We start from the raw sequence: 12,749 nt of genomic DNA on the forward strand, positions 1-12,749 counted from the left end.
AGGTATCAATCCAGTAGGAGACAACGCAACAAGCCACCGAATACCTGCACAAACAAACACCAACTTGCAACCAACGCGACAAAGGGGTTGTCAATCCCTTCACAGTTATTCACAAAGTGAGATATGATAGAGATGGATAAACGGTAAAGTAATATTTTTGGTATTTTTGGTTTATGGAACGGAAAATAAAGATTGCAAGGTAAAGTAAATAGGAAACTAGAATCGTAGATCGGAAACTTATATGATGGAAAAGAGACCCGAGGGCCATATGTTGCACTAGAGGCTTCTCTCAAGATAGAATTTATTACGGTGGGTGAACAAATTACTGCCGAGCAATTAATAGAAAAGCGCAAAGTTATGACGATATCTAAGGCAATGATCATGGATATAGGCATCACGTCCGTGTCAAGTACAGCGAAATGATTCTGCATCTACTACTATTACTCCACACATCGACCGACTCTTGCCTGCATCTAGAGTATTAAGTTCATAAGAACAGGGTAACACATTAAGCAAGGTGACATGATGTAGTGGGATTAACTCAAGCAATATGATGAAAACCTCATCTTTTTATCCTCGATGGCAAGAATACAATACGTGCCTTGCTGCCCCTACTGTCACTGGGAAAGGACACCGCAAGATTGAACCCAAAGCTAAGCACTTCTCCCATTGCAAGAAAAACCAATCTAGTTGGCCAAACCAAATCGATAGTTCGAAGAGACTTGCAAAGATATCAAATCATGCATATAAGAATTCAGAGGAGATTCAAATAATATTCATAGATAAGCTGGTCATAAATCCACAATTCATCGGATCTCGACAAACACACCGCAAAAGAGTATTACATCGAATAGATCTCCAAGCACATCGAGGAGAACTTTGTATTGAGAATCAAAGAGAGAGAAGAAGCCATCTAGCTAGTAGCAATGGACCCGTAGGTCTGAAGTAAACTACCCACGCTTCATCAGAGAGGCAATGGTGTTGATGTACAAGCCCTCCGTGATCGACCCCCCCTCTGACAGGATGCCGGAAAAGGCCCCAAGATGGGATCTCACGGGTACAGAAGGTTGCGGCGGTGGAAAAGTGGTTTCGTGGCTCCCCTGGATGTTTTTAGGGCATAAGAGTATATATAGGAGGAAGAACTAGGTCAAGGGACCTACGAGGGGCCCATAAGGTCGAGGGGCGTGCCCCACCCCCTAGGCGCGCCCTCCACCCTTGTGGCCGCCTCAAGGCTCTTCTGCCTTGCACTCCAAGTCTCCTGGGTGTCTTCTGGTCCAAGAAAAATCATCGCGAAAGTTTTATTCCGTTTGGACTCCGTTTGGTATTCCTTTTCTACGAAACTCTAAAACAAGGAAAAAACTGGCACTGGGCTCTAGGTTAATAGGTTAGTCCCAAAAATCATATAAAATAGCATATTAATGCATATAAAACATCCAAAACAGATAATACAATAGCATGGAACAATAAAAAATTATAGATATGTTGGAGACGTATCAAACATCCCCAAGCTTAATTCCTGCTCGTCCTCGAGTAGGTAATGATAGACACAGAATTTTTGATGTGGAATGCTACCTATCATATTTATCCATGTAATTCTATTTATTGTGGCATGAATATTCAGATCCGTAAGATTCAAATCAAAAGTTTAATATTGACATAAAAACAATAATACTTCAAGCATACTTACAAAATAATTATGTCTTCTCAAAATAACATGGCCAAAGAAAGCTTATCCCTACAAAATCATATAGTCAGGCTATGCTCCATCTTCATCACACAAAATATTTAAATCATGCACAACCTCGATGACAAGCCAAGCAATTGTTCCATACTTTTGACATTCTCAAACTTTTTCAACTTTCATGCAATACATGAGCTTGAGCCATGGACATAGCACTATAGGTGGAATAGACGGTGGTTGTGGAGAAGACAACAAGAATGAGATAGTCTCACATCAACTAGGCGTATCAACGGGCTATGGGGATGCCCATTAATAGATATCAATGTGAGTGAGTAGGGATTGCCATGCAACGGATGCACTAGAGCTATAAGTTTATGAAAGCTCAGAAAGAAACTAAGTGGGTGTGCATCCAACTTGCTTGCTCACGAAGACCTAGGGCAATTTGAGGAAGCCCATCATTGGAATATACAAGCCAAGTTCTATAATGAAAAACTCCCACTAGTATATGAAAGTGATATCATAGGAGACTCTCTATCATGAAGATCATGGTGCTACTTTGAAGCACAAGTGTGGCAAAAAGGATAGTAACATTGTCCCTTCTCTCTTTTCTCTCATTTTTTATTTGGGCCTTCTCTCATTTTTGTTGGCCACTTTTTTTTCATCCGGAGTCTCATCGCGACTTGTGGGGGAATCATAGTCTCCATCATCCTTTCCTCACATGGTACAATGCTCTAATAATGAAAATCATCACACTTTTATTTACTTACAACTCAAGAATTACAACTCAATACTTAGAACAAAATATGACTCTATGTGAATGCCTCCGGCGGTGTACCGGGATGTGCAATGAATCAAGAGCGACATGTATAAAAAATGATGAACAGTGGCTTTGCCACAAATACAATGTCAACTACATGATCATGCAAAGCAATATGACAATGATGGAGCGTGTCATAATAAACGGAATGGTGGAAAGTTGCATGGCAATATATCTCGGAATGGCTATGGAAATGCCATAATAGGTAGGTATGGTGGCTGTTTTGAGGAAGGATATGTGGTGGGTTTATGGTACCGGCGAAAGTTGCGCGGTACTAGAGAGGCTAGCAATGGCGGAAAGGTGAGAGTGCGTATAATCCATGGACTCAACATTAGTCATAAAGAACTCACATACTTATTGCAAAAATCTATTAGTCATAGAAACAAAGTACTAAGCACATGCTCCTAGGGGGATAGATTGGTAGGAAAAGACCATCGCTCGTCCCCGACCGCCACTCATAAGGAAGACAATAAAAAAATCATGCTCCGACTTCATCACATAACGGTTCACCATACGTGCATGCTACAGGACTCACAAACTTTAACACAAGTATTTCTCAAATTTACAACTACTTACTAGCATGACTCTAATTTCACCACCTTCATATCTCAAAACAATCATAAGGAATCAAACTTCTCATAGTATTCAATGCACTTTATATGAAAGTTTTTATTATATCCCTCTTGGATGCCTATCGTATTAGGACTAATTTTACAACCAAAGCAAATTACCATGCTGTTTAGAGACTCTCAAAACAATATAAGTGAAGTACGAGAGTTCATCAATTTCTATAAAATAAAACCACCACCGTTCTCTAAAACAATATAAGTGAAGCACTAAAGCAAATTTTGCCTAGCTCAAAAGATATAAGTGAAGCACATAGAGCATTCTAATAAATCACGATTCATGCGTGTCTCTCTCAAAAGGTGTGTACAACAAGGATTATTGTGGCAAACTAAAAAGCAAAGACTCAAATCATACAAGACGCTCCAAGCAAAACACATATCATGTGGTGAATAAAAATATAGCCTCAAGTAAAGTTACCGATAGACGAAGACGAAAGAGGGGATGCCTTCCCGGGGCATCCCCAAGCTTAAGATTTTTTACATCCTTGAATATTACCTTGGGGTGCCTTGGGAATCCCCAAGCTTAGGCTCTTGCCACTCCTTATTCCCTAGTCCATCAAATCCTTACCCAAAACTTGAAAACTTCACAACACAAAACTCCAACAGAAAATCTCGTAAGCTCCGTTAGTATAAGAAAATAAATCACCACTTTTGGTACTGTTGTGAACTCATTCTTTATTTATATTGGTGTAATATATACTGTATTCCAACTTTTCCATGGTTCATACCCACCGATACTAGCCATAGATGCATCAAAATAAGCAAACAACACGCGAAAAACAGAATCTGTCAAAAACAGAACAGTCTGTAGCAATCTGAATATTTTGAATACTTCTATAACTCCAAAAATCCTGATAAAATAGGAAATCCTAGATAATTTGTTTATTAATCTTCTGCAAAAATAATCAGTATTTTATCACTCTCTTGCTAATAATAAGAATTGTTTCCGTGAGCGCAAAAGTTTCTGTTTTTCAGCAAGATCAAATAAACTAACACAGTAGGTTATCCCATAGGTCTTACTTGGCACAAACACTAATTAAAACACAAAACCACATCTAACCAGAGGCTAGATGATTTATTCAAAGCAAAACAGGACCTAAAAAGCAAGAACAAAAATAAAATTGGGTTGCCTCCCAACAAGCGCTATTGTTTAACGCCCATAGCTAGGCATAAAAACACGAATAGATCTAGGTATTATCATCTTTGGTATGCATTCTATAAGTGGCTCTCATAATAGATTCATAAGGCAATTTAATTTTATTTCTTGGAATGTGTTCCATGCCTTTCCTTAACGGAAATTGAAATCTAATGTTTGCTTCTTTCATATCAATAATTGCACCAATCGTTCTAAGGAAAGGTCTACTAGGAATAATAGGACATGTAGGATTGCAATATATATCAAGAACAATGAAATCTAAGGGCATATAATTCCTATTTGAAACAATAATAACATCATTAATTCTTCCCATAGGTTTCTTAATAGTGGAATCCGCAAGATGCAAATTTAAGGAACAATCATCAAATTCACGGAAACCCAACACATCACATAAAGTTTTCGGAATTGTGGAAACACTAGCACCCAAATCACACAAAGCATAGTATTCATAATCTTTAATCTTAATATTAATAGTAGGTTCCCACTCATCATAAAGTTTTCTAGGAATAGAAACTTCCAAATTAAGCTTTTCTTCGTAAGATTGCATCATAGCATGAACGATATCTTTAGTAAAAGCTTTGTTTTGATTATAAGCACGAGGAGAATTCAACATGGATTGCAACAAGGAAATACAATCAATTAAATAGCAATTATCATAATTAAAGTCCTTGAAATCAAAATAGTGGGTTCACTGCTATCTAAAGTTTTGACCTCTTCAATCCCACTTTTATCAAAATTTGCATCAAGATCTAAAAACTCCGAATCATTGGGATGCCTTCTAACTAAAGTTGACTCATCTCCAATCCCATATTTATCAAGATTTACATTGGAAAATGAAGATTCAATAGGAGTCACATCAATCACTTTTAGATATTCATCATTATTTTCACGGAAACTAGAAGAACACACTTTTATAAACCAATCTTTCTTAGCACGCATCTTAACGGTTCTTTCTTTGCATTCATCAATGGAAATTCTCATGGCTTTGAGAGACTCGTTGATATCATGCTTAGGTGGAAAAGATCTAAGTTTCGAAGAATCAACATCAAGAGAAATTCTATCCATGTTCCTAGCCAAATCATCAATCTTAAGCAATTTTTCTTCAATCAAAGCATTGAAATTCTTTTGCGAACTAATAAATTCTTTAACACTATTCTCAAATTCAGAGGGAATATTATTATAATTTCCATAAGACTTGTTGTAGGAATTACCATAATTATTAGAGGAATTACTAGGAAATGGCCTAGGATTAAAATTACCTCTATACACGTTGTTACCAAAATTGTTCCTACCAACAAAATTCACATCCATAGATTCATTATTGTTTTCAATCAAAGTAGACAAAGGCATATCATTAGGATCAATAGGAGCACTCTTATTAGCAAACAATTTCATAAGCTCATCCATCTTTCCACTCAAAACATTTATTTCTTCAATTGCATGCACTTTTTTACTAGTGGAAGATCTTTCGGTATGCCATTGCGAATAACTAACCATAATATTATCTAGGAGTTTAGTAGCTTCTCCTAAAGTAATTTCCATAAAAGTGCCTCCCGCGGCCGAATCTAAAAGATTTCTAAAAGCAAAATTCAATCCGGCATAATTGTTTTGTATAATCATCCATAAATTCAAACCATGAGTAGGGAAATTTCTAATCATCAATTTCATCCTCTCCCAAGATTGTGCAACATGTTCATGATCAAGTTGCTTAAAATTCATAATATCATTCCTAAGGGAGATGATCTTAGCGGGAGGAAAAAACTTGGAAATAAAAGCATCTTTACACTTATTCCATGAATCAATACTATTTTTAGGCAAAGATGAAAACTAAGTTTTAGCGCGATCCCTAAGCGAGAACGGAAATAGGTTCAACTTAACAATATCATTATCGACATCTTTTTTCTTTTGCATATCGCACAAATCAACGAAATTATTAAGATGGGATGCGGCATCTTCATTGGGAAGGCCGGAAAATTGATCTTTCATAACAAGATTCAACAAAGTAGTATTAATTTCACAAGATTCCGCATTAGCATCGGGAGCAATCATAGTACTAATAAAGTCATTGTTGTTGGTATTGGAAAAGTCACACAATTTGGTGTTATCTTGAGCCATCGTGACAAAGCAAGCAATCCAACACACAAGCACACAAAAAGCAAACGAAGAAGACGAACGGAAGAGGGGCGAAGAAAAGGCGAATCTCTTCGAAAATCGTTTTAGAAGAGGGGGAGAGGAAAATGAGAGGCGAATGGCGAATAATGTAATGCGAGAGATGAGAGTTTATGATGGGTACTTGGTATGTCTTGGCTTGGCGTAGATCTCCCCGGCAACGGCTCCAGAAATCCTTCTTTCTACCTCTTGAGCTGGCATTGGTTTTTCTCTTGAAGATGAAAGGGTGATGCAGCAAAGGAGCATAAGTATTTCCCTCAGTTTTGAGAACCAAGGTATCAATCCAGTAGGAGACAACGCAACAAGCCACCGAATACCTACACAAACAAACACCAACTTGCAACCAACGCGACAAAGGGGTTCTCAATCCCTTCACGGTTATTCGCAAAGTGAGATCTGATAGAGATGGATAAACTGTAAAGTAATATTTTTGGTATTTTTGGTTTATGGAACAGAAAATAAAGATTGCAAGGTAAAGTAAATAGGAAACTAGAATTGTAGATCGGAAACTTATATGATGGAAAAGAGACCCGAGGGCCATAGGTTTCACTAGAGGCTTCACTCAAGATAGAATTTATTACAGTGGGTGAAAAAATTACTGCCGAGCAATTGATAGAAAAGCGCAAAGTTATTACGATATCTAAGGCAATGATCATGAATATAGGCATCACGTCCGTGTCAAGTACAGCGAAATGATTTTGCATCTACTACTATTACTCCACACATCGACCGACTCCTGCCTGCATCTAGAGTATTAAGTTCATAAGAACAGAGTAACGCATTAAGCAAGATGACATGATGTAGAGGGATTAACTCAAGCAATATGATGGAAACCCCATCTTTTTACGCTTGATGGCAACAATACAATATGTGCCTTGCTGCCCCTGCTGTCACTGGGAAAGGACACCGCAAGATTGAGCCCAAAGCTAAGCACTTCTCCCATTGCAAGAAAAACCAATCTAGTTGGCCAAACCAAATCGATAGTTCAAAGAGACTTGCAAAGATATCAAATCACGCATATAAGAATTCAGAGGAGATTCAAATAATATTCATAGATAAGCTGATCATAAATCCACAATTCATCGGATCTCGGCAAACACACCGCAAAAGAGTATTACATCGAATAGATCTCCAAGAACGTCGAGGAGAACTTTGTATTGAGAATCAAAGAGAGAGAGAGAGAAGAAGCCATCTAGCTACCAACCATGGACCCGTAGGTGTGAAGTAAACTACTCACGCTTCATCAGAGAGGCAATGGTGTTGATGTAGAAGCCCTCCGTGATCGAATCCCCCTCCGGCGGGATGCCGGAAAAGGCCCCAAGATGGGATCTCACGGGTACAGAAGGTTGCGGCGGCGGAAAAATGTTTCGTGGCTCCCCTAGATGTTTTTAGGGTATAAGAGTATATATAGGAGGAAGAACTAGGTCAGGGGACCTACGAGGGGCCCACAAGGTCGGGGGGCGTGCCCCACCCCCTGGGCGCACCCTCCACCCTTGTGGCTGCCTCGAGGCTCTTCTGCCTTGCACTCCAAGTCTCCTGGGTGTCTTCTGGTCCAAGAAAAATCATTGTGAGGGTTTTATTCCGTTTGGACTCCGTTTGATATTCCTTTTCTGCGAAACTCTAAAACAAGGAAAAAAACAGAAACTGGCACTGGGCTCTAGGTTAATAGGTTAGTCCCAAAAATCATATAAAATAGCATATTAATGCATATAAAACATCCAAAATAGATAATATAATAGCATGGAACAATAAAAAATTATAGATACGTTGGAGACGTATCATGACGCTTCGTCCCGAAAGCTTCCTTCTAAATTTTTTTAGGTCAAAAATCACCATATAGCAGAAGATGGGCACTGGAGGCCTGACAGGGGCCCCGCAAGGACGGGGGGTGCGCCCTCCACCCTTATGGCTGGCTGGTGGCCCCCCTCTGGTATTTTTTTCGCCCAATATTTTTTATATATTCCAAAAACATGCTCCGTGAAGTTTCAGGACTTTTGGAGTTGTGCAGAATAGGTCTATAATATTTGCTCCTTTTCCAGTCCAGAATTCCAACTGCCGGCATTCTCCCTCTTCATGTAAACCTTATAAAATAAGAGAGAAAAGGCATAAGTATTGTGATATAATGTGTAATAGCAACCCATAATGCAATAAATATCAATATCAAAGCATGATGCAAAATGGACGTATCAACTCCCCCAAGCTTAGACCTCGCTTGTCCTCAAGCGAAAGCCGAAATCGAAAAATATGTCCACATGTTTATAGATAGGGGTGTCGATAGAATAAAATATGGACATGAGGGCATCATGATCATCTATAGAACATCAACATATTTTGTCATATAATTTCTTATGCTAAAGTAACGCTTCGTTCACAAGATGAAGTATGAATCAGAAACTTCATTGAAAACTAACAAACTATGATCTCAGTCATTGAAGCAATTGCAATTTATCATAAATCAGAAAGATTCAACAAAAGAGCTTTTCAGCAAGTCTACATACTCAACTATCATTTAATCTTTCACAATTGCTAACACTCACGTGATACTTATGGGTACGAAGTTTCAATCGGATACAGAGAAAGATAGGGGCTTATAATTTCGCCTCCCAACATTTTACCTCAAGGGTAATGTCAACAGTAATACTTTATGATAACCTACATCCAAGTGGATATATATATATATCCGGATCTCTCCAACATGTAGTGCTTGCCAAAGGAAAAAGTGTAAAAAGGAAAGGTGAAGATCACCATGACTCTTGTATAAGGGTAGGAGATAAAAGTAAAGGATAGGCCCTTCGTAGAGGGAAGCAGAGGTTGTCATGTGCTTTTATGGTTGGATGCACAAAATCTTAATGCAAAAGAACGTCACTTTATATTGCCGCTTATGATAAAACCTTTATTATGCAGTCCGTCGCTTTTATTTCTTCCATATCACAAGTTCGTATAAATCTTATTTTCTTCACACTAGTAAATCATGCATATTTAGAGAGCAATTTTTATTGCTTACACCGATGACAACTTACTTGAAGGATCTTACTCAATCCATAGGCAGGTATGGTGGACTCTCAAGGCAAAACTGGGTTAGGGATGTTTGGAAGCACAAGTAGTATCTCTACTTGGTGCAAAGAATTTGGCTAGCATGAGAGGGAAACGCAAGCTCAACATGTTGGATGATCCATGACAATATAATTTCTATTCGGATATAAGAAAACATAACCCATTATGTTGTCTTCCTTGTCCAACATCAACCTGTTAGCATGTCATATTTTCATGAGTGCTCACAATTACAAAAGATGTCCAAGATAGTATATTTATATGTGAAGCCTCTCTTTCTTTATTACTTCCTATTAATTGCAACAATGACCAAAACTATGTTTGTCAACTCTCAACAACTTTTATTCATCATACTCTTTATATGTGAAGTCATTACTCTCCATAAGATCAATATATGATCTTTTTATTTCTTTCTATTATTTTATTCCCTCAAGATCATAGCAAAATATCAAAGCCCTCAAATCAAAACTACTCTTTATTATATATCACTCACGGACTCGATTACATGGATAGAGATCGAAACAAAACTCAAAGCTAGATCATACTAAAACTTTATTCTACTAGATCAAGATATAACCAAAAGGATTGAACTAAGATAAACGATAAAGATAAAGGTGTGATGGTGATACGATACCGGGGCACCTCCCCCAAGCTTGGCAGATGCCAAGGGGACTGCCCATACCCATGTATTTATGTCTCTTTCTTCGGAGGTGGTGATGATTGAGTTGTTGCATTCTTCTTCTCTAGCTTGCGTTTGAGGCTAAAATTTTCCTCCCTCATATCCTCATTCTCGAGCTCGAGTTTCATTATCTTTTTGCATAATGCCGACTTGTTGTCCTGCGAAAAACATGGTGGGATAGATTGGACCTTAGGGAGGCTTGACTTCTTGAACTCCCCATGCATATCGCCAGGTTGGGGTAGTGGATCGTCCTCTTCATCGGAGCTTGTCTCCTCCTTCCCCTTTGGATCATAGTCTTCTTCTTCCTCCGTGGTCCAACCATGATGTTCCACATCTCCATGTGCTTTTGGGTTTGTGATATAATCAGCCATGTAGCTCTTTCCCTCCGAATCTTGAGACGACATCTTGCTCCAAATCTGCTGCAAAAACAACTCAAAATGAAAACAGATGATTTTGTCGCGGTGCTGTGGTCAAAACCTTCGGGAGATTATATAATGAATTTTTACCAACCAAAAGAAGTATCGTACAAGAAAACGGAGTCTGGAGGGCACACGAGGTGGCCACAAGGACAGGGGGCGCGCCCTCCACCCTTGTGGTGGCCTCGTGTCTCTTTCAGACTACTTTTAATTTTCCTAATTTTTTAAATATGCCAAAACGGAGAAAAATTGCCACTGGAAATGTTTTGGAGTCGGTTTACTTACCGTACCACATACCTATTCCTTTTCGGAGTCTGAAACATTCTGGAAAGTGTCCCTTATGTACTCCTCCGGTGTTACGATGTCAATTATATTGGTCTCAACATTTATGGGAGTACCTGAGGTATAATGTTTGATTCTTTGACCGTTTACCACCTTCGTTTGTGCCTTCGACATTGTTGATTTTTATGGCACCGAAACGATAGACCTCCTCGATAATGTAAGGACCTTCCCAATTAGAGAGAAGTCCTCGTGCAAAAAATCTTAAACGAGAGTTGTATAGCAAAACATGTTCACCTACAATAAACTCATGCTTTTGTATCCTCTTGTCATGCCATCTTTTAACTTTTTCTTTAAACAACTTGGCATTCTCATAGGCTTGGGTACTCCATTCATCGAGTGAGCTAATGTCAAATAACCTCTTCTCACCAGCAAGTGTAAAATCATAGTTGAGCTCTTTAATAGCACAATATGCCTTATGTTCTAGTTCAAGAGGTAAATGACATGCTTTTCCGTAAACCATTTTATATGGAGACATGCCCATAGGATTCTTATAAGCAGTTCTATAAGCCCAAAGTGCATCATCAAGTTTCTTAGACCAATTCTTTCTAGATCTATTAACAGTCTTTTGCAGCATAAATTTAATCTCTCTATTACTCAATTCTACTTGACCACTAGACTGAGGATGATATGGAGATGCAATTCTATGGTTGACATCATATTTAGCAAGCATTTTACGGAAAGCACAATGAATAAAATGTGAACCACCATCAGTCATTAAATATCTAGGGACTCCAAACCTCGGAAAAATAACTTCTTTAAGCATCTTAATAGAAGTGTTATGATCAACACTACTAGTTGGAATAGCTTCTACCCACTTAGTACCGTAATCAACAGCAACTAGAATATGTGTATACCCATTAGAGGAAGGAAAAGGTCCCATATAATCAAGGGATTTTTATTTATGTGCCCCTGGTTCCTTAGCTATACTCATTCATCCCCACTCTGTTAACTTTTGCTCACTTTTCCCCACTCCCTTGCCCGAAACCCTCAGAACAGGTTATGACGGACGTTGCCGTCGGGTCAATGCCTTTGACCGTTAGCTGATGAGTGGGGCCGCGTATACGTGGGCGCATGCAAGACCGCGGTCGTGGGTAGCACGTGTCCATGGACATGCCCGAAATGTCCCATCATATAAAGAGGGGCAACCACCTCCATCGCCCCTACCATTTTCCCCCAAATCCCCTCCCTGCCACATCGTCTTCCTCTCCCCCACCGGCATCGTCTCGCTCTCCCCCACCGCATCCTCTTCCTCACCTTCATCGCCTCCATCTGTCAGATGGCCGACGCCGGTGCAGCGGCCGGAGATGTGGAGCTGCAGGGTCAGGGCGCGGTGACCGCGGATGTCGGCGGCGTCCACGGCGGTGCGGGGAAACTCACAACCGCTGCGGATGTGGCGGGCTATGCCTCATCGCTGTAGAAGGTGACGGCGTCGAGCGGCGCGGTCCATCCTGATGCCCCCGATGCGACGCCTACCGTGGAGCAGCAGGTATTTGCACTTGCTTAGCTTGTAGAGTTAGTTGCTCCCTAGTTGCATTGGTTAGATTGTGATTCATATGGTAGTTCAGATGGTTAGAGTAGTTGGTTTGACAGATGGGCTGGGGTTTTTTGTATGGTTTGGGGGGATTGAGGTTTTTGGACTAGGGTTTGTTGGATAAATTCGTTGCAAAAATGCTAGATGTTGTGAACTATGATTTTAGGTGCTGCAATGATTGGGGTTTTTAGATTTGGATAAATTCATTGCAAAAATGCTAGATGTTGTGAACAGATGCATGCTTATTAGATTTGTTTTTAGTGCTCACATATTGGGGTTTT

Source organism: Aegilops tauschii, chromosome 4, assembly GCF_002575655.3.
Source record: "Aegilops tauschii subsp. strangulata cultivar AL8/78 chromosome 4, Aet v6.0, whole genome shotgun sequence".
Lineage (NCBI taxonomy): Eukaryota > Viridiplantae > Streptophyta > Magnoliopsida > Poales > Poaceae > Aegilops > Aegilops tauschii.